Genomic DNA, 6,000 nt, shown 5'->3' on the forward strand with positions numbered 1-6,000 from the left:
TTTAAGCCACCCTTATTATTGAGGTGAATGCATTTTTGAGTTTTATAAGCAAATGTCCATTATGAATTGTCCAGAGAATTTGAGTCTTTATTAAAATGAGAATTATTCGTTTTTATTTCCTCAAGGAAAAGGATGAATTCTTTATTTAGAAGCTCTGAAACAACCGTCACCCTCTATGCCCTGCCATTCAGAGTGTATTATACTACAAGACAAGGAATATATAAGAAGACAGAGAGAGGTAAAAGAGAAACAGGTGAAAGAGCATAACAATCACAGGTACCCTATGTGCCTCAGGCACTTTCCATTTCTTTGTCCCAATTCCAGTCCCTCCAATATCCACCTCCCAAGTTCTGAACTTGACCTGAGAAATGACTAAGACCTTCCTATGGGAAAGTTTCTTTGACAAGGCACCCTGAAATATGTCAATTGGTAGGACAATGACAACCGTTTGTACTATTACGGTTAAAAAGAAGACAAAAATATGAAGAAAAACTTGGGAGAGGAACATGATGTTTGTGGGTAGAAAGCTCATCTCAGCAAAAACATTAATAGGTGGACAGCCCTAAAAAAAGAGAGAAATCTTACCTTTTGAAACAGCATGGATGGACCTGGAGAACATTATGCTAAGTGAAATAAGCCAGTCAGAGAAAGACAAATACCATATGATTTCACTCATGTGAAATCCAATGAACAAAATAAAATAACAAACGAAATGGAAACAGACTCATGGATACTGAGCTGTTAGATGGGAGGAATTTTGAGGGACTGGGTGAAAAAAGGTGAAGGGATTAAGCAAGACAAAACAGAAAATTAACAGACACAGATAACAGTATAGTGATTACCAGAGGAAAGGGTAGGGGTGGAAGGAGATAGAAGAGGTAAAAAGGGGATAAATGGTGATGGAAGAGACTTGACTTGGAGCAATGAACACACAATACAATATACAGATGATGTATTATAGAATTGTACACCTGAAACCTATATAATTTTATTAACCAATGTTAACCCAATAAATTCAATAAATAATTATTTTAATTAAAAAAAAAAAGAACATGTGGACAGAAAAATAAGCACATTGAGTCAGAGACCATGAGTAAAAGTGAAGATGATGACTCACTAGACCAAAGGCAATGTGAGGTGACTGGGAAGTGAGAAAAATATTCCTCCTCCATCCTTGTCCCAGCCTCCTTAAGACTCCCTACAGTGCTAAAAGTTTTACTTTTAGTAAATATAATGTCTTCACCAAAAAAGGTCTTCAATTTTGTTTACTCTGAAAACATCCAGACTATTAGACTGTTGCAGAAACCCTAACTATCTTCATACTTTTGGGTGCTTAATAAACATCTCCTAGGGAGGGGATGAGAAAATGCATTTGGAAGAGTAGTACAGAGAAGACTGTGACACCTGGATGCAGGGAACTGAGGGGCACTGATTGCTGAGCTCAAGGAAACTGAAGGCAAGATTTGAGATGCTGTATAGTTGTATAGTTATGTTTGCAAAAGAGTAGACATTAAACATCATAACTTCCCTTGAGATTCTAAAGTCATGCAGCAGCTCTGAATTTCAATTTTAAAAAAAAGTCAGTTCAGGAATTCTTCAGCCATCTCTCTTTTTGCAAAAAATTAGAAATCGCACCTTTTAATTAATAGACTATTTTCAGAGCAGTTTTAGGTTTACAGAAATGTTAACCAGAAAAATCAAGATGGCAGAGGAGTAAATGGAGGTCACACTGACCTCCTCCAAAGACCAATCTAGAATTACAACTAAATTGTGGAGAAATCACCTGGAACAAACAACTGAACAATAGTGAGAGAGGAGGCTTATAACCACAGACAGACAGAAGAATCAGCTTTAGCACAATCTAACTGGTAAGGAGTGCAGTAGAGACTTGAGAAGGCTGGAAGGGCACCCACGGGCGGCAGCACCAGAAGGCTACTGAAACAGCCAATTGGATCCTCCTGAGAAGAGCGGGGTCTAAACCATAAGCGGGGGTCTCCAGCCTACAGCATCAGAGCCCAATAAGTACACAGATAACAACCAGCTGCTAAATGTGACAGGGTTGCTCTCCGCTGGAGACAGGCGGCTAAAGACTCAAAGAGCCTTTTCAAGGGCCAATGCATAAATTTTTATTTGCAGTCACTTATCCTGGTCTCCGGCAAAGGCAGAGACAGAGTGGTCTAGAGACACCTGAGGACAGACTGGGGAAGGAGGCTTTGGGAGAGAACTGAGGGAATAGCTGGAGGAATCCCAGTGCTGTCTCATCCCCCATGCAGCAGCAGACATCTGGCTCAGGCAGACCACTCCCCTGAGCAGCAACAGTGTGAGAGGACACAATAGCCCTGCTCCCAGGAGGGACTCTCCCCTGGCCCCAGTAGTGCTAAAGCCTGACTACTGAGTACAGAGTAGCAGCCACAGATAGTAGATCCCTGGCTAAAGGGGATACAGAGTGATCTAGAGGCACTTGAGGAGAGACTGGAGACAGAGGCTTCAGGGAGAGAACAGAGAGAGTAGCCAGCGGGATCCTGGTGCTGACTCCTCCCCCATACGGCAGCAGCCATCTGGCTCAGGAAGACCATTCCTCTAAGTGGCAGCAGCATGAGAGGACACAATAATCAAGCCCCCAGGAGGGACTCTGCCCCGCCCTGGGAGTCTTATGTCTGACTGGTGAGTGCAGAGTGACTAGATTAAGGACTGAAGGGGACAGCCACAGACAGTAGATTCCTGGAAGTCTCAAACAGTCTACCTAAGGTCAGACATGGTCAACATTGGACATCATCAGAGGCAAATCCAGAAAGAAAAAACAGCAGTCTCCTACCATAGAAGTTCACACCACAAAGTCAGGAAATCAAAACAGATCAACTTAAGAAGCAGAAGCAAAAAACAAGTCTCACAAATAATGGGAAGACAAAGAAACAGCCCCCAATCGAAGGGAAAGGAGAAATCCCCAGAAAGAAAACTAAATGAAATAGAGGCAAGTAAACTATCAGATACTGAGTTCCAAACAATGGTTCTAAGGAAGCTCAATGAGCTCATTTAGCTTAGAGAGAATTACAAAGAACTGCAGGGAAACTACAAGGAACTTACTGCACACTACATCAGCATGAAAAAAGACATAGAAACTATCAATAAGAGAAAAGAGGAAATGACGAATACAATTTCTGAATTGAAGAACACAGTAGAAGGAATCAAAAGCAGGCTAGATGAAGCAGAGGAACAAATCAGAGAGCTGGAGGATAAGGTAGAAAAGAGCTCCTAGAAAGAGCAAGAAAATGAAAAAAGACTCAAAAAGAATGAAGAGACATTGAGGGAAATGCAGGACAACCTGAAACATAATAATATCCATATTATTATTATTATTGCCAGGTAATTATAATAAAAGTCAGACACACATATCCAGGAATCACAAAGGGTCATTCAAGAGGAACCCAATGAGGCCCACTCTAAGATCCATCATAATTAAAATGGCAAATATCAAAGACAAACAGAGAATCTTAAAGGTAGCAAGGGAGACACAGGTAGTAACATATAAGAAACTCTACAACAGAAACTCTACAAGCCAGAAGGAAATGGCAAGAAATATTCCAAGTCATGAAAAGCAAAGGCCTGCAACCAAGACTGCTCTACCCAGCAAGGGTCTCAATTAAAATGGAAGGTGAAATAAGGAGTTTCCCAGACAAACGAAGCCTAAAAGAATATGCCTCCTCCAAACCAGCATTGCAAGATATGCTAAAGCGACTGCTTTAAGAAGATGAAAGAGTCTGTTAATACCCAGTTCCTTTCACAGTCACCAATATTTGACATTGCCAATATTTTTAATATTTCTTTATATTGTAATATACATATAAAAAAAGTTAAAGGACAAGTAATAGAATAGGGAAGTATTTGTAACACATCTAAAAAAGGGTTAATAGTTTTGTTTCTTTTTTTAGGGAAAAAAATCGACAAAGATTTAATCAAAAAGTGGATGAAGAATACCAAAAAGTCATTTAAAGCTTTTTAAAAATAATAGAAATAGGCAATATACAAAAACAGGTTTAGTTTCAACATGTAATAAAGTAACTTAAAATAACACATCATTGTTATTTTAGAAGGTTAAGAAATATAAAAACAAAACTACTAACCCTTTTTTAGATGTGTTGCAAATACTTCCCTACTCTATTACTTGTCCTTTAACTTTTTTAATATGTATATTACAATATAGTCTTAAATGATAATATAGTTATATTGTCAATATTTTATAACTTCCAGGTTTGAATATTTTACTTCAGGGTAAGAAAAATATTATTTTGTATTTTCTCCTAAAACCCCTCATATTTTACACATTGATTTTTAACTCACCTGAATATTTTTTGTATAATGTGTGAAATAAGGCTCTATATTTTATTTCAAGTAATAGCAGTGCATGAACCTTATTTGTTGAATAAGCCTTATTTTCCCCATTGATTTGAAATATCAACTTAATCATATACATTGTTAGAGACATATGTTTGTTTCTATAATGCTCATTTTATTTCACTGATCTACTTGATTATTCCTGTGCTGTTATCATGTTTTAATCACTGAGACTTTATAACGGATTTAAAGTTTTTAATATTTTATAATGGATTTTGACATTTAAAAAAATCAATCTGCCTTTAAAAGAAAGAAAAGAAAGAAGGAACTCCTACCTTTTGCAACATGGATGGAACTGGAGAATATTATGCTAAGTGAAGTAAGCTAGTTGGTGAAAGACAAATACCATATGATTTCACCTATAAGTAGAATCTATTCAACAAAATAAACAAACCAAATAAGCCACAGGCATGGAAACATGGAGCAGACAGAAATTGACCAGAGGGGATGGGGTAGGAGGATAATGGTGGAAAGAAGAAGGGACTGGACAAAGAACATGTATGAATGACCCATGGACATGGACAACAGAGTGGGAATTGACTGTGGGAGTGGGGGGCAGGGTGGGACGGGTGGAAGAGGGCAAAAGGGGAAAAATTGAGACAACTGTAATAGAATAAACATGATTTAAAAATTAAAAAATAAATTAAGAAAAATTTTTTTGGTAAAAAGCTGTTGGGGAAAAAAAAGAAAAAAGAAATGTTAACCAGAATGTAGAGTTCCCCTATAGCCTTTCTCCTTCTCTTGCACATTTCCCTATTATTTTTAAAAAAATTTTAATCCTTACCCAAAGATATGTTTTATTAGTTTTTGAGGAGGGAGAGAAACATCTTAGACAACCTGTCTAAGAAACAGGTTGCCTCCTGTATGTGCCCTGACTGGGGATCAAACACGCAACCCTTTGGTGTAGAGGACATGCTTCAATCAACTGAGCCACCTGGCCAGGGCATGTATTTCCCTATTATTAACATCTTGCATTGGTGTGGTACATTTATTACGTAATGGACAATGATGATGCATATTACTAACTAAAGTCCATAGTTTACATTAGAGCTCACTCTGTGTTTTACATTCCCCGGTTTGAACAAATGTATGACATGTATCAATCAGTACAGTGTCACACAGTGTATTTTCACTGCCCTAAAAATCCCCAGTGCTCCAGCTATTCTTCCTTCTCTTCCTCTTCTCCCCAACTCCTTTAGCCATCTCTAATGCCTACAAATATAGATCACTTTTTAAGAGAAAATATTATCAAGACATTAGAAAATCATTTAACAAGCACAGTAACTTTAGGAAATTCACTTAAGAAACAATGTTTTCATTATATGTCGTGGGGAAAAATAAGATAAGCCACCCTCATGATGGAAAATTTCTGGTTACTTACATAAAATCCATTTACCCTCTTTTTCACAGGAAAATGAATTCCAAGTTTTAGCAGGATACAAATCTGGGGAAAAAAAGGCTACATCCCCCAGGTAGCTATGCATTTGACAAAGTTCTGTAAAATGCAATGTAAGTAGAAATACTGTATTGCAGTATTAAATAATAGCTGAAATATGCCTCATAAATGCTTCTTCCACCCTTCTTTCTCCTTCATGGAGTTGGATGGCA

Source organism: Pteronotus mesoamericanus, unplaced genomic scaffold (assembly GCF_021234165.1).
Source record: "Pteronotus mesoamericanus isolate MK-2021 breed Mesoamerican mustached bat unplaced genomic scaffold, CSHL_Meso_final contig_130, whole genome shotgun sequence".
NCBI classification, from domain to species: domain Eukaryota; kingdom Metazoa; phylum Chordata; class Mammalia; order Chiroptera; family Mormoopidae; genus Pteronotus; species Pteronotus mesoamericanus.